Source organism: Rutilus rutilus, assembly GCF_951802725.1.
Source record: "Rutilus rutilus genome assembly, chromosome: 2".
Lineage (NCBI taxonomy): Eukaryota > Metazoa > Chordata > Actinopteri > Cypriniformes > Leuciscidae > Rutilus > Rutilus rutilus.
The window spans coordinates 8,533,118-8,558,176 of NC_140210.1; the positions used below are offsets into that span (position 1 = coordinate 8,533,118).

General features: G+C 39.3%; 1 protein-coding gene across 2 annotated transcripts in view; it reads left to right on the forward strand.

Moving 5' to 3' along the window:
• The first annotated feature begins 11,670 nt into the window (after positions 1-11,670).
• elfn1b (extracellular leucine-rich repeat and fibronectin type III domain containing 1b) overlaps positions 11,671-25,059 on the forward strand; it is a 106,026-nt gene continuing 92,637 nt past the window's right edge. Inside the window, exon 1 of one of the 2 annotated variants that reach the window (XM_084401991.1) lies at positions 11,671-11,943. The gene's annotated coding sequence lies outside the window, so the exon portion shown is untranslated. The remainder of the gene's footprint in view (positions 11,944-25,059) is intronic. The other variant, XM_084401992.1, reaches the window with a different exon arrangement.

Genomic DNA, 25,059 nt, shown 5'->3' on the forward strand with positions numbered 1-25,059 from the left:
ACAGAATGATTCCACGAGAGAAATGAAAAACTCAAAGTCAGATTTACACCGCAAGCCTCCTAATTGTCGAAATATCGTCTTGTTTGCCCACGCACTTTCTAATGCTAGATGATAATCTCTGTGTTATGAGGAGGCCCCATTATTGATGCTAAAATAAAGGTGAAACAAATGATTCAGTTGTCAACCCTAATTTACATGAATCTTTCTAAAACCACAAACACTCCAGTCAAAATTAAATTTATCACAGGATAAAGTGTGTGTATCTTGAGGTCAAGATGACAAGTGCCAAAATGGAGTACCAAATGTAGAGTACAGAAACATGTTCCTATTATAAATCCAGTATAACAGTTTCCCTTACAACTTTTGGCATGCACAGTGTGATCTAGGGAAAAGGGTACTATACGGTTATCCGGACCACATGTGATGACCTACCCCAACCCCGCCCCTAAACCTACCCGTCACTGGGGTTACGACCAACCAAGAGCGGTTGTGGTCACGTGTGGTCAGGTGTGGTCCGGATAACCGTATATAGTACCGGGAAGAGTATATGTGACATACACCCTGGCCTCATTAAAAATATATATATGCTAAAAAAATGCATAGTGAGCAGCATCATATGGGCCTTCAGGAAGATCAGAAATTATTTAATATACTTTATTTCAATCAAATTCTAAGATAATGCAAGGGTGTTTTGGGTTATGCCAATATGCAGTTTCTAAGGTGTTTAGGGACGATCAAAGTCACCATGAAATCAAAGTGGACAATTCTTATTGTTTATGGAATATTTCAGTATTCATTATAAATGATTTATCCGTGCACATTATTATTTATTTTTATTCATGTGCCCTCAGTCTTTCATCAAATATCTTCCCCTCCCTCTTGCAGCGACATCTCTTCTCTTCTCTGATGATGTTCAGTGGCGCGAGGGCGGGACAACCTGTCACTCACATGACATCACAGCAATAGCAATCGATTTCCAATTAAGAAAATCAAGTCCCTCCCTACATTGTTTCTTGTCCGAGAAGTTGTTTTATTAAGATATACATCACAATAGTGAAGAAAAGATGGTCGCAACTACCCTTTCATGCCGACTTAAAGGTTCTGTCACATTTATTATTTCAAATCGGACTTAAAGCTACACTGTGTAATATTTTAAGTTCATTTTTAGCAAAAAACACGTTATTTCAAAATCATACGTTCTCATTAATGTGTAATCACTTCAACCAACTAATTAAGTATTCTCGTAAGCGTATAATCTGCCACTTAGAATACATACGAGCGAGTAGCCATGTTGCGCATTCATCTTGAAAATACATTAGACAAAGAGGGACATACAAGCTTCGCCTTTCGCGTTTTTACACGCAGTGGCACCGTGACGAATGCGAGAGGGAGATTTGCTCGCGTTTGCCGGCAGATTTGAAATAATACGGCCACCGTAGGAGTTAAAACTCCTTCGGAATGGGAGGAGCTAGAAAGTAATATTCAGTTGGTAGTCATATACAATTTCACCGCTAGATGGGAGTAAATCCTACACAGTGTAGCTTTAAGTAAATCAATGTTTTATCATGAAATATGCAAGATCCAAAGTACCAGCATGACAGAGGCATCTCTAAAATTGTATTGCTTGAGTAATCCAGTGTTTGTGTCTCTCTCGTATTTACTACTACATGACATGCAGGAATCGGTGGGCGGGGCTAAAGAGGCAATGATGTAGAAATGAGTTTCAATAAAAGCTGTTTTTGGACTAACGAGGTGGTTTTGAGTTCTGAAACGTACAGGATATTTTTATATAGTACAATGACCTCTTGTCAAAAGATCAAGGAAAATTTGATTTCTCAATTCATGACCTCTTTAATATAAACGTACAATTACAACTTTGTGTCTGTTGATTTATTTAACGGACCTGAAGCTAACACGAACTAACAATGAGCAGTTGTATTTTTATTAACTAACAATAACAAAGATTAATAAATACTGTAAAATAATGTATTGCATATTGTAAGTTAATTTGAGTTAATATGTTAACCAGTGTTAACGAAACCTTATTGTAAAGTGTTACCAATAAAACTCTAAAAGTTGAATGTATACAAAATACTATAGGATTGTACAATTATGATTCAATTTGCAGCACCTTCATAAAAACATAAAGCAAAATCACCCCGATGCACATTCTTTTTTCATAATTTTGTATACGTACAGTTATAAAATCTAGTGGAATTCTATGTAGAAAAGGTACATCGCCATCTTGCTCCAACCAAAGTCATTTGAACGCATCTGACATTGTAATTATGACTTCCCAACTCATAAATATGAGCACTTGAACTCACCATGAAAGGGATAGTTCAACCTAAAATGAAAATTAAGTCATAATTTACTCTAATGTTCTAATGCCATATGCCCTTCTTTTTTTATGAACCACAAAAGGAGAATTAAAACAAAAGGTCGCTCTTCACTGTCTGCCATTATATATGAGCGGGGCATTTTTTATTTTTACAAATTCTCTTTTTGTGGTCCGTAAAAAAAGAAGGGCATACAGCAACAACACCCGGGTGAGTAGCCTAAATGATGACTTAATTAATGTCCTTAGCACATAGTTTGCTCACAAAATGAGCAAACAGCTCTAATAAAGATGTATTTTAAGAGCCACCCAGCATCCAAGCCTCCTTCATTCTCTCATTGTTCTTTCTGCTCTTAATGTTGTACAGACACGCATATGGTTGGTCACCGATGGGACAGCTGCTTCCCAGTGGGAATAATCAGTTTGACCTTGGACGATAGTGGCTCCAATCATGCTCCGGTGCTGAGACACGGCATTCACAGCATTGGGCACTGAGCTGGAAAAATGCTATCCACCCCAAGACAAAAAAATGTGCTCATACAGCAAGATCCACTCTATAAGAGAGAGAAAAACTGTATCTGTCAGTATGTGTGTGTGTCTGTGTGTCGTCGTCGAAGGAGGAGAGAAAGTAGCCTGTGTTAATGCCAAAAGGCAATGTAAGCCATAATTCTTTGAAATGTATAATGAAGTTTAAAGTTTGGGGCTGCTTATTAAGTTCTCTTTTTCAAATTATGTCACAGACCATCCAACATGCCGATACACTCTGACGCAGGTCAGATAGAAAAGAACGCGTGTGTGTTCTCGCAAAGTAACCTCAAGTCACATTTATTCATTCTCTACCCATGAATGAAATTAAACATTTATTCATTAAAGTCACTGTCAGTCTGCCAGAAAAATAAGTTTCTGGAGCACTAAACATGCACACACACACACACACACACACACACACACACACACACACACACACACACACACACAACGTGGCATTGAATGAAAACTGGGAGATTGAAGGAGGAAATTAATTAACTGCAGTTGGGGAACATTCCTTTCATTGGCTCATATCATTTCAAATGACTTTCTCTCTAATAACAATTTGAGATACATTTGTGCAACTTTAATTTCAGTCTCAAATTACCCCAAAGCCCCTGTGTCTGAGAGCCGTGTGGACTGGCCAGCTTAGCGGACATTAATGTGGCTTCCCTGTTGTAAACCTTATACAGATTCAAGGTCATGAAAGGATGACAATCAAGGACGAATTATGTTTCTGCGAGGCCTTGAGCACCAGCTTCTATGGCTCTTGTAGAAATTGTGAAATGTCCAGATAATATTACATTACAAATATGAGAAATCACAACTGTTAGATAAAAGGTTGCAGTTATCAGAATAAACACACCATGTACAGTATGTGAAAAAGACAGCAATGTGAGTATATATTTATCATAGTTCATTTCGCATTGTGACAATGTCAAGGCACACATTCTAGCTCTATTTGTCGATCTATATCAAATTTGCATCTGCAGTCACTTGTTTCAATGTATCAGGCCTTCAGTTTCAGCTGGAGACCCCTGACAGTCAGAGAAATGATGTAATAAATGTAAGTTTTAATTATTTAAAACGGTTAATTTTTAATAATTAAAAAATGTAGTATTTAATCATTTAATCATTTATATACACTACCAGTTTTGAAAAAAAGTCTCTTATTTTCACCATGGCTCATTTTGATCAAAAATGCAATAAAACAGTTATTTATTAAATATTTGTACAATTTAAAATAACTATTTTTATTTTTTTTATTTGATATATTTTCATATATTTCAAATTTTTAATTGAAACCCCTTGTGCTGCTTAATGTTTTTGTGGACAACGTGATGTCTATATATCTATATCTATATATTTATATTTAAAATTATTGTGTCCCTGAATAAAAGTATTAATTTTCTTTTTTTTAAATCTTACAGCGCTCAAACTTTTGAATGATAGTGTATTGTTTATCCTTATAAATATCATTCAGACAGTTTTTATAACTATAACTTTTATTAATTTTGAACAACAAAAAAGTGCAAAAAAAAAAAAATGGGGACATGTTACAGCATCTAAATTGATTAGTTCACTTTGCCGAGTCACATACAGTATAACATATACAGTGAAAACTAATTGAAATATGTGCAGTCACTGTTGGGATATGAAAATGGCAACCCACCAGTGATCATGGAAGTGTGTGAAAAAATAAAAAATAAAAATGAGAATATGCATGAGTGCGTATGGTTTATGGACTGGCCAGCCGGTGTCCTGCAGAAATGTCCTTTGAAATGCAGTGAAAGCTTTGTACCATAGCCATATGGCTCAAGATCAGAGAAGAGACCAGACACAGCAACAGCACACATGCACACACAGAAACATCTTTGTTCATTCATATTTAGCTGAGACCGTGTGCATGTGTGTATATGAATATATTATCACTTATTTAGCCTTGTTCAATAAGTGCTAAACAAATGTTTTCATAGGTTGCACTTGTATAGCTTAGCTGTTTCTCCAGAGAAGACATATGAGGCAATAAAATAAATAAAAAATGACATTTTGTTTTTTAGAATTTTTTACTTCATCGGAATGGTACAAAACTTGGTACAGGTTTTGGCACTTGCTATGTGAACACACACACACACACACACAAAATCTAATTCACAAAGGTGAAATGGTCCTGAAAAAAATTGTCACACTTGTACTGTTCGCGGTCAAAAATGACCTCATTGGAAACGAATGGGAGATGAATTTCATCTATGGAAATGTTTAGTACTCGCCCACACAAAATCTTACTGAAAGCTCTTTTTTTTTTAGATATCAATCTCAAATTTGGAAGACAGCTTGTTTAGATTTATGGCTTTGATTTTCTCACAGTTTTCGAGTAAAACATGTTTTAAAAAATATATATATCTTATAAAATTTCAAAATAGTATTTGTGTGTATTTTTCATAATAATACATTTAAATTTCTATAACTTATTGTATTGTATTGTAATTTTTGTTACTTTTTTCACTTCAGCAATAATCTACCAAGTGTCTTTAAAAAGAGACCAAACTTAAGTCTGTGCTCCAAAGCCTTCAAGATTTACAACAGTTTAAGTTGGAAATTACATTTTCAGGCCTATGCTCAAAAAGTGATTATAGGTAATAAAGCTTTTGTACCTTTTTTTTCTATGAGGGTAAGTTAACTGTATTTTGATGTGACATTTTGTAATGACTTTTTGTTTAATGGCAAAAATGTACAAAAATTACAAAGAAAATACAGTTATATTTTTTGTATGCAATCTACAATACCCTGCCTTTGTTTATCAGCATTTTTAGCATCTAACTTTATGTGTTTGTGTGTGTGTTAGAGAGATGGAAAAAGCAAATGAGGGCAGTAACTCTACTGCATCTTAGCTAAAATAATGTGTTATTGTAGCCCTAGAGCAAAAGAGAGCTTATTGTAAATCGATACACAATAAAGGTTGCATTTAAACATTACATGGAAGAATCTACAATGTTAGAGATGTTCGGGCAATGCCTTACAACCATCTCATAATGCCATCTCAATTTCCTTGTTCAATACTTTCTAAATCACAGTGTTTCATAACTTTTAATGCCAGCAACATTTAATATCCGTCAAGGGCAACGAAATGAGAGCCGGGGCTGTCAAGCTCCAAAAGATAATAAACAAATAAATAAATTAAAAAGCACCATAAGGTATCATAAAAGCAGTCCATATGAATCATGCGCCATATTCCAAGTCTTCTAAAGTACAACAGCTTTGTGTGATGAACAGACTGAAATTTAAGTTCTTATTTGCTGAAAATAGTCCCTTCAAAGCTCTCAAATCTCATCCAAGCTTGACATCTGCAGTACGTTTGAAGAGTTTATGAATATATTCTTTCGAGTTCCACAGAAGAAAGAAAGTTTTATGTTTGGAATCTTAAAGGTTAGTAATTTCCATGTTTAATATTTTTAAATGTTCTTGAAAGAAGTCTCTTATTCACCAAGGCTGCATTTATTTGATAAAATAACTGTTTTCCATACACACTTCCTGGCCAAAAAACCCCATCTCTGTTTGGATTTAAGTAGGCAAATGCTTATTGGATTATTATTGCAGTGATTATTATATTTCTATCATGTTATATTTGGCAAGAGTTCTTCTAATCCTAATTGATGGACCTTTTCATTTCTTAAACAACCATGTAGGAAGACACATCATGGCCATATTCCAGGATGACAATGTCAAGATTCATCAGGCTCAAACTGTGAGAGAATGGTTGAGGGAGCATGAAGAATCATTTTCACACATTGGCATCTCTGAGTCCAGATCTTAAATTCATTGAAAGTTTTGGGGATGTTCTGGAGGAGACTTTACAGAGTGCTGGACTCTTGCATTCCCAATACAAGATCTTGACCAAAAATATGCATGGAAATAAATGTTGTGATGTCAAGATCTTGTTTTTTGGTCAAGCATTTGCCTATTTAAATTGAAACAGCGACTGTGATGCAAAGCTGAATTTTCAGCATCATTCCTCCAGTCTTCAGTGTCACATGATCCTTCAGAAATCACTCTAATATGCTGATTTGCTGCTCAAGAAACATTTCTTATTATCAATGTTGAAAACAGTTGTACTGCTTCAATACAACTGGAAAATATTTTTTCAGGATTCTTTGATAAATAGAATCTGTAACAATATTCTTTCAAAAGTCCATTTTGATCAATTAATGAATTTTTTGCTGAATAAAAGATTACAATTCTTTAAAAAAAATAAAATCTTACTGACCTCAAACCTTTTAACAGTAGTGTTTTAAGTAACTTTTTGACTTGGTTACTCACTTTTCCCACCAGGCTGTCAAACCAATCCATCGCTTCCCATCCTTTATTCCTTCCCTTTTTTTACTTGCTCTCACCCTCACAGCACTTTCTTGATGTGGGTTGGTTGGTTTAACCCTTAATCTACAGTCACGCAGTTCTCTTGGGAAAGGCTTTTTGAAGATTCTCATGGCATCAAGCCTTTCATATCCATCCCTCAGAAGTCCTGATGTCTTTGTAAAATGTCCTGTTTTCCCCCCCGTTAAATCTAGCTGTATACACACCTAAAACCTGTCATGGCCAAGAAGTTCTTCTGCTGATCAAGAGTACTAAGCAGTTACATCAAACTCTCTTCCCTCTCCCTCTCAATTCCTCTTTCTCTCTGTTCCTGCTCCCTCAGAACGCTGCCAAGTGTGTGTACGAGTGAGCAGATCATTTAAACGAGTCTTCAGGTAAGACGTGAGCGTGTCCCAGCGTGCCTGGGCTAAATGCCAAGCTCAAAAAAGACCACTGAGCAGCTCAAAGAGGACACAGAGAGCATGTCTCTCCAGTTCCTCTTCTTTCTCCTCTCACTTCCTGTCTGTCCATCTGCTTGTCCTCCAAACCATGTTTTTATGAACCACTTTTATAGTTGTCTTTGTAACCATATAATCACATCACCCCTCTGAGACGGATCCTGGCGCCTATATGCTTCTGCCCTCAGTGATGCTGTTTAACATTTTCCGCAGTCATCCTCAGTAGAAGGTTTTATGCTTGGCTATGTTTGACGACAGACAAGGCAGGTGAGCGGCCCAAAGACGGACTGCTTATTTTAACCATTGCAGCGATTATTTCATCATCATTACTATGACTCATACAGTATTTACGCTTAGAGATTTCAACCAACGCTTTTAAATAATGAATAGTTTATCCCAAATGTACGTTTTTGCCATCATTTAGACATTCCACCTATAATAGAATCAATGATATACTATCATAGTTTTTATTCATATTTTGAATTAGTTTTTGTTTTTATATTTACTGTTTTCATTTTCATTTTAGTTGAAAAAGAAAAATTATCCCATAATTTACTCACCCTCAAGTCATCCTAATTGTATATGACTTTCTTCTTTCAGCCAAACCAAATCGGAGTTATATTAAAAATATCCTCTTCCAAGCTTTATAAGAGCCTTTTGAGTAGAGTTTTTGAAGAACAAAAAAGCGCATTCCATCCATCATAAAAGTAATCCATACGACTCCAGGGGGTTAATCAAGGCCTTCTGCAGTTAAAGGATGGGTTTTTAAAGAAAATTATAAATGTATATATTTTACCATGACCAGTGTTTTGTTTTGTTCTATCCTCTGCGCTTCCGTGTTCGTCAATACGCCATGCGCCGGGTCAGAGGTCACTATTCCCCCGGAACTAGACTCACACACGGCCATTTCCGTAAGCCAGTGATTATAGTTTATAAAGTTATAAATATGGATATATATGTTTTTACAAAAACGCATCGCTTCGCTTCAGAAGGCCTTTACTAACCCCCTGGAGCTCTATGGATTACTTTTATGATGGATGGATGCACTTTTTGGGCTTCAAAAAATAGGGTACCATTCATTCCCATTGTAAAGCTTGGAAGAGCCAGGATATTTTTAACCCTGATTGTGTTTGGCTGAAAGAAGAAAGTCGTCATATACACCTATGGCATGAGGGTGAGTCAATTTTTGGGTGAACTATCCCTTCAAAGTTTTAGTAGTTTAGCTGTGGTTTTATCATTTTGATTAGTTCTCGTTTTAATTATTTTCGTACATAAATTAAAATGAGAAATTTTGCTTTGGCAACTAACTAAGAAAATCTGTTATATTTGTCTGTGTATATAAATATATTTAATTATATTACAAACAAAATCCTATAGATTTATATTGAAGGAGGGACTCAAGCCATTTATGCCAGAAACTTGGGGCTGTTTTCACCATTACTTCCATCATCTAATGAGCTTTGGTTTGGTGCATTTGTATCTTTTAAAAATGTGTGTGTATTACCCTGGTGACAGTACTCCTCTGGAGCTATAGTCTGCAGAGAGAAACAAGGTCTAAAAGTCCCAGGGATCTTGAACATGCCTATTGTTTTCATGTAGAGGAGGTTGTACTGGGAAATGATATTTTTGGAGCACTGCACATCACCTCCCGTGATTGGCCTGTGTTTTTGGGCGATAGAATTGAGAAACACGCACAAGGCTGCTCTAGGATTATACATTTCTCCAGCTGTTCTTTAGAAGTAGACATTTATGACTTGAATTGATAAACTATCAGCTTCGCCGTTTTGAACTGAACACATTTTAAGGACTTTGTGTTTCTGACTGAACGAGATCCAAGAGGGAGTCATCACTCATTTTGATGTATGAATGTGTTAGTTTAAAATAGGTAAGCAATCGTGAGTTTAAGTCTATAACTCAAATGATGTTTGAACATGAGCCAAAAGCACACATTTTGGGAAATTATCTTATTGCCAACAGCCACATTTGAAACTCCTGTCTCCTTTTGTGACCTTTCAAAGTAATTATTTGATAGTGAGGACTAGTGCCCTCTGCACCAAACTTGATCTACAATCGCAAATAAATGTGAAAAACGGATGCCCTTGGGGACCAAAGGTATATATAAAAATAGTTTAAAACAGTTTCTAAATTCCAATGAGAAGGCTCTATAAAACTCCAGGAATCCAACTTTTATTGGTTTGTTAAAAAATGGATGAGCCTTGGCTAGAGGTGAAGTGCCGTATGAAGATTATAATGGAGCAAAAAGTTACATTTCTTAAAATGATGTTCTCTGCATCACATTCTGATGCTGTAATCCTCCCTGAACTAAAACATTCAGCACCAGGCTCACTAACACCACTATTCCTGCTGTTGTTTCTGAGGTGTTAGCTGTCACTGAGAATACTTATTTCTCTGAATAAAATGAAATGGATGTGTGTAGTTCCCTTTCGAATGAGAACTCGCAGTCTCACTGGGTCTGAGTAAGACGGTAATGCCTCAGCGTGACTGATGTCTGAAGCACGTGTCAAAGCGCGACAATAAGACTGTGTTACAGAGGGCACAGCTCATCATTTACACTGAAGAGGTGTCCAGTGTCACTGTCAAAGACTCCATAGAGCATTTCACACTATGCATAAGCCCCGGGTTTAATGCATTTTCATTTTCTCACCCTGAGTAAGGGCTACTTGGGTTGAGAAGCATTTCTCACCAAATTTTCAAAGCTGTTGTGATGCTGGATAAACTGCTGTCTGTAAGATGAGAAACAGTGCGACGCTATGTTTTGGTGAGTTGTTTTGCAACAGACAGCAAATCATAAACAAAACAATAGTTGTTAAAATATTAATACACTTGGTACAGTGCACAGACTGTTTCAGCATCAGAAGGAAGCAGCAAAAGTCAATGTTTGCAACCCTTTTCACTTTTATTGTGGTGAATATCCAAGTGAAACAGGCTAAATATATTTGAATGATAGATATTTACAGGTAAGGATAAATAAGAAGACTAAAAGATTACAAACATTACAAGATTTTTTTCCCCATAATGTGTATAACACACTGGATTCTGAAACACCCAATAGTGCAACTTTGGATACATCATCAGTGATTTCAAGTGGGTTCAAGTTCTTTCGTGGCATCCATGGCTTGATGAAGAACCTTTAACATCCATGGAAAATTTGTATTGTACATAAGGTTCTTTATAATGGACAAAGGTTCATAGAACGTTGAAATGCTCTTCACACTAAATGTATACAATATGTATATATATATATATAACAAATATTACCACATTTCACCAATCAATACTACTTGTCCAATTAATAGAGTTTGCCTTTAAACATGCAAATAAGAACTTTAACCCAGAAAATCTGTGCAAATTTTACAATGACTTCCAGAGGACTTTCTAAAGGTAATTCTTGAAGTTCGTCTAGCACATTTCAAGGTTTCTGGTGCCTCTTCTTTACTTAAAAAACTTTTTTTTACAGTGTTTTGTCATATCTAAATCTCTAAAAGCAATAAGGTTTGATACTGATCCTAAACCAGTTCTCAACCAAGGCCAGGGTCTGGGGGGCCTCAACAAACTTAAGAGGACCTTACGATGACTTAAAATATTGTTGTGGAGAGTTGGGGGCACTGAAGTCAAAAGGTTGAGATCCACTGGCCTAAATGAAATTGTTCAGGCGGCATAGAGTTAAAACGTTAATATATTATATTATAATATAATAATAATATAATACTTTGCACATTAAAGCATGAACAGTGTAAATATGTGGAACAAGATGAAAAATGATTTGGTTTAGGGTTAACAATTCCTTATTAATAATGCCACAATAATCCAATTACCCCCACAAATGGGAATAACAACAACCTGTCAATCACCCCCACCTCCACACACACACACACACACACACACACACACACACACAACTCCTTGTATGTATGTGTGTGCCTGAAAGCATCTGCCTGGTTGCTGCTCAGTCCACCGCTTGGTGGAGACTGTTGAGAAGTATAGACACTCAGAGCGGGATAAACACGGGACGAAGGTGGAAAAAATACGAACTCTCCATCACGCTTTAGACTCGAATTAATCACCGTGTGCTCATTCGGACCGGGAGATTTGTAGCTGCCGCAGTGGCTTGTTCTAGCAGCGGGCATTTGCTGCTTGATGCCCGGACGCGTCCGCAGTGCTGGATTTTGCAGTTCTGAAGTAAATGAGATCTACAGACCAACACTCTCTCATCATAAAACCTTGACTGGAGGCTTGTCATCTTAAAAGGTAAGGCTTCAAAATGCATTAAATAAATAAGAGGCGATTATGATTCTCTTTAGTCTAGTCAACTCTCTGTCAATAGCGCAGTGCATGGTCTTTTGTATTGATATTCACTCATCGATTCCACATCTGTTTCATTGGATTCTGCGCACCGGTCATAAGTAGCTCGCGAGGGTCTGTTTTTCCCTGTTCTGTGGGAAACATTTCTGCTATCTACCTGTACCAAGGCCGTCTTATAGGCTACGGAAGGGCATGAGGAAATTAGTATTCAGAGTTGGGCTACTCCTTTGCGACTGCTTCCCATCCAAGTGAGACCTCCGAGCCTATCGATACAGCGCTGTTTCATGCGATACAAATTAGATTTTAAGCAAGCGACAAATGTAGGACACACAAAATAAAACGAGCGGAATGGGGAAAAAAAGTAAAAGCTGCCGTTCACTAAAGGGGCCGTTCAGACAGTTCGCGTTCTTGCGTTCAAAAACAGCAAGGCAGAGTGCAACGTAGTAGCCTAATGGAACGGATCGCAGGTGTTTTTAAGTTTAACTGTTTTTAACTTGACAACGCCGCCTTAAAACGCAACGCTCATGGCGCATGGCTTGTGAGACGCGACGTAACGGCCAAAGATTCGTCTGACGCATATAGCCTGTTTTATGCTTCTGCGTCGAACTGCCGCCGTAGCTACGTCGTAGGCTGTGTGTAGCGCGCGTACCCTACGGCGTACCCTGACGTGCACCTCTCCAAAAATGTAACAACGCGTCAATTCTACGCGGACACAAGTGCGGTGATTGGTCTGCCAGAACCCCTCCCTCGGGGTTTCACACCCTAGGTGCGCGTCAACGCGGACAACGACACAGAAGTATAAAGCCTGTTTTATGCTTCTGCGTCGAACTGCCGCCGTAGCTACGTCGTAGGCTGTGTGTAGCGCGCGTACCCTACGGCGTACCCTGACGTGCACCTCTCCAAAAATGTAACAACGCGTCAATTCTACGCGGACACAAGTGCGGTGATTGGTCTGCCAGAACCCCTCCCTCGGGGTTTCACACCCTAGGTGCGCGTCAACGCGGACAACGACACAGAAGTATAAATTAAAACCAACACGTTGCCTACGGCGTATAGGCTCCGACGTAGGTCCGACGCAGAAGTATAATGAGGCCTTATGTGCACCTTGTTGCGAATTATGGGTTTAGGGGTTCTAATCAAGGCTTTAACCTCTCTTCCCAGGGCTGTCGTTCAAAACAAATAGTTGAGGGGTCTCACATAATAGCCTACATAAACTAGTTTAATTGTAGACTATATAGCCTATATGTAAGAACATTTTCAACAACGTTATCAAACAACTTTTCAGCAAAATTGTTGCATTTTCACTTGACGAAAAGTCTTGCGAACAGAAATTGCGTTCGCCCTTGGCTGTAGGCTACCCATAGCAACAGCGCGCCGTTCCGTTAGAATCAATAGGCTATTTGACGTAGCATCGGCAAAATTTAGGCTACTGTAATTATTTATCACTTTACTTAAAGAGTAACACAACACAGTACAGTAGCCTATATCACAACAACCGTTTAAACGTAAAAAAAAAAAACTACGTCAGTCACCTAAAAACATTACTAATTAGACATTCTATAAGAATCGTTCTTCGTCTATAAGATTGTATCATTTGCACACTACCGCGGACGGAACGCAAGAACTCACATGTGAACGTTCTTTAAGAACGCAATGGCGCAAGCTCTCAGAAGAGGGAAATCAATACACAGCAAAGCTTTTCAGAACGCTGGACAGAGCTCGGTGTGAGTCTGCCTCATGATTCTGCTACTGAATGGAACTGGCTTAGATCCTACTTGCCAATGGCATCACACTTTTTAAAAGAAAAAGAATGATGTGACAAAAAAAAAAGACAAAAAAAGAAGAGATTTTATAGCTGACCTGGAGTTTTGAAGGAAGGTAAGTTATCTTATAATCTTATAACTGCCATGAAATTAAATTAGCGTTGGGTATTTATGTAAAAATATGTTTTGAAATGAGACCTTGCAAAGGCTCTTTGTTTGTTTTGTGATTCATTTTCCTATGGCAAGTCATGGAGACTCAGGAGACCATAAAAACTGAACCCCTATTTAGCCTAATTCTAAGGGACTCAAGAGCTAGCTATTAATTTTAATGAGCTATACATGTTGGGTTCGTTAGCCATAGATGAATTAACAAATACAGATACCTAACATCCATATCACAGCTTTTGCAAATGTCCACTTGTCCAGTTCATGAATTCATGCTGCTCACATACAAAGATTTTGTTGTATGCAAAAAAGTCTAGCATTCTGTGACATGTATTTGAGCAATACACTTTTGTGATTTATCCAATGGTATGATTATGATTACGATTTGTTCAATAGCAGACAGCAATATCCAGCATGTTCCAAAATATTCCATCAATCCAATTCATTTCAATAAATCAATATAATGGATGTAATGAAATGCGATGCCCTGATGTATTGCATAAATCTGGGAACCTCACAGAGATCAAAGACTCCCTCTCCCTCATGCACTTTATACCACTTTTCTTGCCCATTCTCATCAAATTCAGAAGGCTGCCCTACTTGCATTCATGAGTGATGATTTTCGGGAGAAGGGCTAAAACTGGTAGCCTGAGTGTCTGACAATATGAGTTCTCTTTGATAGTCAGAAGACCAGCAAAATGGAAGGCTTAGTCAGTTTAGCTCTCAGACAGTTTGAACTTGCAGCATAATGGTGGTGTGTTTGTATGCCATCGCATGACATGGCCACTGTGGTCTAAAGCAGAGATCTATTTTAGCTTGGTGAAAGTAACGAATTTTCTAACTCAAAAACGGAAATCACTATTTACCCTCCCTCAAGTCGTTCTAACTCAAATGCGTTTCTTTCTTCTGTGGAACACAAAAGGAGATATTTTGAAGAAAGCTGGGTTTCAGTGCATTTCATTAACTTTCTTTGATTGAGTTCAGTCAGATCGATTGATGAGTTTACATGAATATACTTTTCAATCCGATTGTGCCATATGTGGATGCACACATAAATATCTGTAACACTTTACAATAAGGTCTCATTTGTTAACATTAGATAACATTAACTAACAATTACCAACATATTTTTTAAAGCCTTTATTAATCTTTGTTAGCATTATTCCGTAAAAATCGAATTGTTTATTGCTTGTTCGTGTTAGTTTACAGTGTATTAACAATTGCTAACAAATACAACTTTGGATTTTAAAAATGTAGGCTATAAGTAAAGGTTAAAATTACCATAAACTAAGATGAATAAATGCTTTAGAAGTATTGTTCATTGTTAGTTTGTGTTAATTAGTATAATTAACTAATGTTAACAAATGAAACTTTATTGTAAAGTGTTACCAAAATATCTTCCCCGATGGTCAGTAAATGATGGTGGAATTTTCATTTCAAGGTTAACTGTTCCTATAAGAAAGTATTTGGAGATTAATCAGTTGTAATTTGTATGTTTTTGGAATTGTTAAAATGGATGAAAATGGACATGGAATTTCCAGCCTTCACACTGGGCAGTGAAATCCCGCTTCTCATAACATTAAACATCAAATGTATTCTTCTTAACAGTGCCTGTGTCACATCGCGCAGCATTTGTGAGTTCACCGTGGACAGAAAAATTGCCTGTCACTGGAAACTTGTCGCATCACGCCCATTTAGGACACGTGTCAGGTGGAGTATCATATTCATTACACATATTCAGTCTCAACAGTGCCACCTGCAGCATCATTAAACTCTCATCCTTTCTAAATGTTATCAGAGCCTTTAAAAAGGCAAGGGCGTGCTATCGAAGATGTAGCGTTGCTATGGTTTCCTTGACTTTGATCGACATCGCGGTGTGTGACACTGGACACGCGCTCATTACCGGCTCCGCGCATCAAACGGCACCTTGCATCTCGCTTGGCTCCGAGCTCATAAAAGAGTGTATTCCCCAGCCCGCTGCTGAGCTTGTTAGAGTCACATTCAGATTGTGATGACAGACGCGCTATGTAATCAAGAAGTTATTGCTCAGCGTCAGCGTGGCCTCTCACTTATCATACACACTGATAACAGAAATCAAACCTCTCGCGTCAATCTACAGGCAATTGGGCATTGACTCAGCCTATCACACTTTCAAGGATATGAACAGCTGGGGTGTATTCATTGTACATCCCCTTATGTCTCACTTTATATTGGGTCAATATCTCCTGACATTTCCTTGGATTAATGCGCAACAAATCAACACAGAATGGAGGTCAACCACACTCACGCCACAGACGAGGACGCGGTCTTGGGGAACGCGATTAATAATGTGTCCACCTTTTGACCTACTTACATGTTTTAGAAATTTGTATGCATGCAAATTGGCTGCAAGTGAAAAAGAAAGTGCGTGTTATAATTTTACAGAGACTTGTTAAGTACCTTTTGCTTGTCAAAGAGAAATTAAGTGGCTTTCAAAAAAAAAAGATCAGATTTTTAAAACAGAATGGCTTTGTTAAGATCCTGCTCAAACAGGAGAAATAAAAGGGTACAAAAAGAGAAAGAACGAGGAGAAATTTTGGCTATTCAAAGTGCCAACAACAGATGTTAGAATTATAATACATGAAAAGAAACTAGGGATTAAGAAATATCTCAATATTTTTTACCCTTTTTACGATCATTTTTGCCAAATAGCCGATATATACGGGGCTAAAGAGGCAATGATGTTGAAGTCGGCGTTGATTTTCGTCTTTCATCGCACTGTTACACCATAATGTGACAAAAACCCAAACGAGTCGTTTGTGCAGCTTGGTTTCAATAAAAGCTGTTTTTGGACTAACCATGAAGGTTTGAGTTCTGACATTTATTTTATAGTACAATGACCTCTTATATGTCAAATGACCCCTTTAATGTGAAATTAACTGTGCCAAGTTGAAAGGAGTTTTTTTTAAAGCAACCAAAGTATTGAGAAATATTGTAAAAAACTGTAGTATCAAAGCAATGATAATCGAACCACAGTTTAGCCCACAAAGACTGCTGTTGTGCTCACTGTGTGAAGAGTATTGAAAAAGTGAATTAAGTATTAAGAAATTGGTCCTAGCGATTGTTAGAAACTGTAATAGTTGAATGTAAGCATGCTTTTTGCCAGCATGATGTAGCTCCAGTATCTACCAGTAGGGGCAAACTGCCTAAGCTAATTCAAACGGTGTAGTTTTGAAATGTCACAGCATTCATTATAAGTCATCTTATTCTCTCTATTGCTGCTTATAATGTTTGATCCTCTGCAGGACTGCACCATTGATGTGTTCTGCTAGGACCATGTGGTTTATGTCAGCTGTGAAGTCAATGATGAAGTATGATCTCATTAAGGTTGTCACAGTATTGGATGCAGTCCATTCTCTTCCTTCACCTTGAGGTCCTAATTCACACGCTAACAATGATGTGTCTCTCCACCGCTCTCGGTGGGGGTCTTCTGAAAGTCATAACAGATAACATACCGAGAAGATGGAGAGTCAGATAGTCATCCATTAATCAGACAAACCTGTCAGTCGGACCCCCAAGGTTTCGCAGAAGCTAGTGGAAATCCACATGCACTCGGGCTCAGATGTCAAGAAGACTCTTTTACTGAGTTCTTCTTTAATGATGAAAGTGTGTGTACGTGTCAAGGCCGGAGCTCTCAGGTTCTTTTGCCGTTTCCTCTCTTTGTTCTTACTTCCGCACGTCTTAAGCCTGTTTTTTGTTCCGCACCAGTTCTTTAACCCAGGAGATCTGCCACTGAGCGTCTAATTGAGGATCTTTCGCCGCAGTCTTGGCCAATTAAAAGTAGTGCAGTTAGCGCAGAGTGCAGAAAAGCAGTGGGGCAAATCTGCGTAAGATGAATGGCTCTTATTCTTAATCCTGTCATTAGTGGAGATCCATTCTTTGCCTTTGGGTTTTTAATAACCTAAGGCATAGAATCTCTTCGCCCAGCCTACCAGCATCTACCACACACCCCCTCGAGTGCATCCACAATGCTGCCGCTACACTTGTTTTTAACCTCCGGAAATTCTGTCATGAATTTAATTAAAGACACTGTTATAGAATTAAAGTGTTGCCAATGGCCTTCCCACTTTAGTGCTTCAGTCTTGCATGATTAGAACTTTGCAATTGCCAATGTGTCTCATGGTTAGAGGACTAGAATAGCCTTGGTTACTTTAGCCTGGTAATTGTCATTAAAGGGACAGTTTGCCTCAAATTTTTTTAACTCTGTCATTATGTGCTCGCCCTCATATTGTTCCGAACATGTATGATTTTTTTAAAAAGGTTTTTGACCTCAGGTTTTGACATGAGGGTGAGTAAAGGCCCGTTCACACCAAGAACGATAATGCGAACTATATTAGTCCACATCAACAAACGATAACATTCTATTTATAATAAGCAGTTGTGACGTCTGTCGTTTAGAAAGTGATTCCAACATTATTGTTTGTTATAAGTGTGGACTTTCCTATTCTCATAGAGTTAGAATGATTATTAAAATCTAAAAAGACTTTGTGAATGACCCTTAAATTATGACAAATCTTTTTTTTTTTTGGTGAACCATCCCTTGAGCTTTATAGTTACTTGGGAAAGTGATTGATATATGTAATTGGTGCTTCTTAGGCCTGTCATAATTATTGATTAATTGTCTGATCGTGATTATTTGATATAATCTCAATTATTTGACACAGCCGCAATAATTGTGCAGTTTAAATTTAAATTAAATCACATTTTGCCATCCAAATTGTTACGGTTGTGTAGTGCAGGAGGAAGGTGAAGACGACAGAGCTCTTCAATACAAGGAGTTTAATTCAAAAGATCTCAAAACACTGGAACAACGGGCAGAACACACACTATACATTAACGAGAACCGACAAACACTGAAGGAAACACAGGGCTTAAATACACAGGAAAACTCATCAGGGAACAAGACACAGCTGACAAGACTAACGAGGGCAGAACAGGTGATACAAATGAACTAATGACAGAAACCATGGAAACAAAGGAGTGGCGGGAAAACATATGATCAAAGACAAAAACAGAACTCAGAAACACCATACATGTAACATTACTCCCCCCTTCCCCAAAGGCGCGTCCTCGCGCCTATAACATCCAAAGGGGTGGGAGGGTGGGCGCCCTGGAGGCTGACAGGGGAGACCAGGCAAGGGAGACACAGTGGGAAGCCTCCAGGGCGGAGCAGGCTGTGGGCGTGGAGCAGGCTGTGGGCGTGGAGCAGGCTGTGGGCGTGGAGCAGGCTGTGGGCGTGGAGCAGGCTGTGGGCGTGGAGCAGGCTGTGGGCGTGGAGCAGGCTGTGGGCGTGGAGCAGGCTGTGGGCGTGGAGCAGGCTGTGGGCGTGGAGCAGGCTGTGGGCGTGGAGCAGGCTGTGGGCGTGGACATGGCGGAGCAGGCTGTGGGTGTGACCACGGCGGAGCAGGCTGTGGGTGTGACCACGGCGGGGAAACCCCTTCGGGCGGCCATGGCGGGGAAACCCCCTCGGGCGGCCATGGCGGGGAATCTTTTTCAGAATGCCAGGACAGAGGTATATGGCCCCCCCCAAAAAAATACTTGGGCAAAGTCCCGGGTGTCAAAGAGGGCTCGGTGCAGGGCAACGATGAGGGCTCTGAGCTGTGCAGGAACAGCGGCGAAGAGGGCTCGGAGCTGCGCAGTAACAGCGGCGAAGAGGGCTCGGAGCTGTGCAGGAACAGCGGCGAAGAGGGCTCGGAACTGTGCAGTAACAGCGGCGAAGAGGGCTCGGAGCTCTGCAGTAACAGCGGCGAAGAGGGCTCGGAGCTGTGCAGTAACAGCGGCGAAGAGGGCTCGGAGCTGTGCAGGAACAGCGGCGAAGAGGGCTCGGAGCTGTGCAGTAACAGTGGCGAAGAAGTCTCTATGCTGGACGGGACCAGCGGTGAAGGATCTGTGCTGGACGGGACCAGCGGTGAAGGCTTTGTGCTGGACGGGACCAGCGGTGAAGAAGTCTCTATGCTGGACGGGACCAGCGGTGAAGGATCTGTGCTGGACGGGACCAACGGAGAAGGCTTTGTGCTGGACGGGACCAGCGGAGATGAAGACACTGTGCTGGACGGGACCAACGGAGAAGACTGCACTATGCTGGACGGGACCAGCGGAGAGGAAGTCACTATGCTGGACGGGACCAGCGGAGATGGAAGCACTATGCTGGACGGGACCAGCGGAGATGAAGGCTCTGTCTCGACGTTCATAGACTCCTGCAGGCAGGCGACAGGCTCTGGCTGGCAGGCGACGGGCTCTGGCTCTGGCTGGCAGGCGACGGGCTCTGGCTCTGGCGGGCAGGCGACGGGCTCTGGCTCTGGCGGGCAGGCGACGGGCTCTGGCGGGCAGGCGACGGGCTCTGGCTCTGGCGGGCAGGCGACGGGCTCTGGCTCTGGCGGGCAGGCGACGGGCTCTGGCTCTGGCGGGCAGGCGACGGGCTCTGGCTCTGGCGGGCAGGCGGTGAAGGGACACCCATTGTGCCATAGTACCCAGTCCACAAACTCCATAAAGTTCCCTCGAGGCCCATCTCCGGGCAGGCGTGCTTCGGTCTCAGCGTTGAGACCTGCCCGGAAGAACACACAGAGGCTGATGTCATCATAATGAACATGAGGTTGTAAGTCCAGATACCTCTGTGTGTGGGCCTCGAGGGACTGATCCTCCTGGGCAAGTAGGAGGATCTTCACTGCTGGATCCATGATCGTCGTTATATTTTGGGTCGGTTCTTCTGTTACGGTTGTGTAGTGCAGGAGGAAGGTGAAGACGACAGAGCTCTTCAATACAAGGAGTTTAATTCAAAAGATCTCAAAACACTGGAACAACGGGCAGAACACACACTATACATTAACGAGAACCGACAAACACTGAAGGAAACACAGGGCTTAAATACACAGGAAAACTCATCAGGGAACAAGACACAGCTGACAAGACTAACGAGGGCAGAACAGGTGATACAAATGAACTAATGACAGAAACCATGGAAACAAAGGAGTGGCGGGAAAACATATGATCAAAGACAAAAACAGAACTCAGAAACACCATACATGTAACACAAATAAGGGAAATTGTACTGCAGTTATATTATATCATGAACAACTATTTATATAAATATTATTACTTTTCACAGCATTAAAGTACATTTTTATTATAAATTGTATTATATATGATTCCAAATAAAAAATAGGCTTACACTGTAATTTACATAAACAAAACTAAACTAAACGCGATTATTTGTATGACAATTAATTATCAGTACAAAATGTATAATTGTGACAGGCTTAGGTGTTTGCTAAGCCATATATAACTATTACTGTTACTCGCATAACTCATCCACCAATTACGGACATGAATGAGATCTCAAATCGTGCGGCTTGTTGTTGAGTTTAATTAGACATACGATTTTCACAGCAGAAGAAAAAAATAAATAAATACTTGCATAGCCAGAGTATTGTAGATATAGCATAGCAACACCATGGCAAAGACCAGAAAATTAAAGATCTAGATGTAAATGTAAAAATGCTTTTGAGATTTAATTTGACCAGTCAGTCATTACACAGCAGCTTTACTGCAACTCTTAAGAGATTATAAGAGGAAAAGAACCCAGTTGTGTGGACCAGCTTAGAAAATTGGATACACCTGAATGCTTTACGTCTCAAGAGAAGTCGAGTATGGCCGTCTTCCTTGACTTCTCTGACTTCGTACAGCTCCTCTAACTCAGGCTTCTCTGAGAAGCAGTTCTCTAACTTAAAATAGCTCATTAGCTTAAATGTTTGCGTTGTCTTGCGCATTTAACAAAGGGTTGAACATAGGAGTTTCAATCAAGGTGTCTTATGAGTTGAAGTATAAGTTACTGTATAGCCAAAGATTAGCAGGTTGCAAGTTTGCTGAGGTAAACAGGAAAATTTGAAAGAACAAATTTTGGCACAAGCTGGGATGTTCTCAGACCAGCTGTCCCTGCCACCAATCTATAGCTGCAGTCATTATAAAAGAAAATTATGAAACCTGGAGACAGATCAGCAGGAAGTTGCAATATCTGCCACGGCTCGCACATTAACACCATGGCCTGTTAAGCACAGATAAGACAGAAGCACTCAGCAAACTTCCCCCAGTAGCGCTCCGCCATCAGTGTTTTGTTTCCCTTGAACACTTCAATTTGGTAGAGTAAAGATGGGGCTGTGAGTGCTGAGATTATATCACACAAAAAGCACACAAACTAGGACTGTGACTAATAGCAATTTTCACATTGGCATGTATGGGAGACCAGCATCAAATGTGTACTCTAATTGGACGAAAGTTTACTGCCTCGGAGCCTTTACGGGAAGCTTTTTCTCGTTCTCATGGCAGAGATCTGTGAGCCTGAGGGCTGTTTTTATGATGTCCGAGAAGTTGAGAGAAATTATTCAAAAATATCTCATTTATGTATTCATGTTGGTTTGATGCATTCTGAAAAAAATCTAAAAATAAACATTGTCATCAACAACAAAATAATACAAAAAAAGTAATATAACCATAAAAAAGGTAATAAAATATTTTCCTTACACATGAGTGTACTTAACCATTACTTTCAAAAATGATTTTCAGATATGTTTATTAAGGTCAAAATATTGTTACAAATATCATGAATTTTTGATTGATAAATATTTTCTTGGCATTCAAATGTTATTAATAACTTTTCCCCTTAAAGCCTTTTAATTTTTTTTAACCATTATATCAATCTCCAGACAGTTTTTACTCAAAGCCTCACAAATATTATCAAAAATGAATTATAATTTAGAAAGTAAAAACATTCATCTTTTAAATTAAAGTCATTATCTGTATTGGATTTTTTGAATATTCAGTCTGAAAAAAGTTTTGTCATCGACACATATATTACATATTACTCACATCCAAACAGGTGCAGTAACTTTTTGTCTTTTTTTTGTTGTTGCCCTAAACAATAGTGCACAGTCATAACTTCTATGATTTTTTAAAATGGCTTTATACAATATGATTTATTTGAAGCAAATGAAAATCTGAATATCTTTATGATTTCGTTTACCTCAAGAAAATGAACATCCAGGAACCTCATTTATTTACTTTTCTCTTTACTTTTTGTTGTTGTTGGTATGTTTCACAGCATGAGGTCGAGGGAAGGTGTGCTTTAGCCTCCGGCGCTGGCTAATTAAAAAAATACGTGTGGTAATGATTCATCATGCTCAGAGAGCGTAGTCTCCTGAGTCTCATTTTGCTCCGATGTCTTATTCAGGCAAATGACAGCAGGATTCATTCTGAATATTAATAGCCAATAGGAAAATAAGTGATGTCATGTTTTAAGTGGAACATGTTTGGATCAATAGAAAAGATAGTATTCAGACCCTTTGAACAAATTGTTCCATTTTACTGAATTAAAAACTAAATTTCAACAAGTATGTGATATTTTTTTTAAAGATCTGGGGCCGTATTCACAAAGCATTTTATCTTACCACTATGAGTACTCCTAAATCGCACTAAAAGATTTTAGCTTGGAGTTTTCTCTTAAAAGTTATTCACAACGCCTTTCAGACCTACTCTTAGTAAAGAAAAATGACAACTCCTAAACTAAGAGTGAGTCTTTGTTGCTATGGATGACGTCATTACTCATGCACGAGCTTGACTGAAGTGACCACCTTGATTGGCTGATGATTGTAACGCGGGAATGATTCCAAACACCTCCCCTACGATGATGAGTGACAGGTGACAGGTCTGAGAATACGTGCGCTACACAAGTAGTGCGAAGGACGGAAGATGATGAATAACTGAATAAATAGCCTAAATGAATAAAGAGTAAGGCAAAACAAATAGTCTAGTAGCCTAATGAAACATATGGATTGATGCAATATCTTTGCAACATTATTGAATTAATCTGTCACTATATGCCTCTGCCTACGTTTGCAAAGAGAAGAACATTTTAATTTGATTCACAATCAAACGTTACAATTAGTTTACATGCAATGAATGAGTAGCCTAGTTTTGGTTGTTGTTGGTGGCATTATTGCAGCCTTAGTTATGCCTACAATGCAAAATTGTTCCCTCGCGATTGGAAGCTCTTGTACCCGTCGCATACGCATTTCAAAACATCGCAACGTGAAATGCCACAAAAAGCGGTTTGTGAATAGGTCTTAGTGAGTTAGGAGTCCTCTCGACTTCTTTTAAGCTGTCCCAGGCTTAGGTGCTACTTTTTGGGCTAAAATGCTTCGTGAATTACTCTTAGTCAAAAAAATTAGGAGTCCTAAAGTTACGAGTGACACGCCCATTATTTTTAGGAGTTGCTCCTAAATTCGCCAGTTAGGAGCTACTTTTAGCCTTAAAATTCTTTGTGAATACGGCCCCTGACACTCAAATTAAAATGAATTTAAAAATAAACTTAAAAGGATTTTTTTTTATGCTAAAATTTCGATTCCCCACTGTAGAGACTAACATTTGAAAAGTGAACAAAAAAGGGACAACATTCTCTAAACATAATTACTACCACATTTTTGGGAAACAACCTGTAAAATCAGTGGTGGTTTTTAGATTTTTTAAACCTTAAGTGTTAACACGCCGACTTTTTGGGACTTTAGTTTATTCACCGTATCCCCCAGAGTTAGATAAGTCCATACCCTTTTCATCTCCGTGCCGTAACTCTGTCTGACGCACCCACCTCTAGCCTAGCTTAGCACAAAGACTGGAGGTAAACAGCTCCAGCTAGCATACTGCTCCCAATAAGTGACAAAATAACGGCAACATTTTCCTGTTTACATGTTGTGATTTGTATAATCACAGCGTGTACGAAAAACAAGGTTACATGAGACACAACCATCTTCTAACCGTATACATACTGGGAACTATATTCTCAGAAGGCGAAGCACTGCTACTTCTGCGGAGTGATTTACTCCAACTCTGAGCGAGCTCTCTGCTCCTCACCACAGGGCTTCTCAGGTGCTGCGAGCAAATTACTCCGCCCAAGTAGCAGTGCTTCGAAAATGTTGCCGTTATTTTGTCACTTTTTGAGAGCAGTATGCTAGCTGGAGCCGTTTACCTCCAGTCTTTGTGCTAAGCTAGGCTAGTGGTGGTTGCGTCAGACAGAGTTACAGCACGCACGGAGATGAAAAGGGTATGT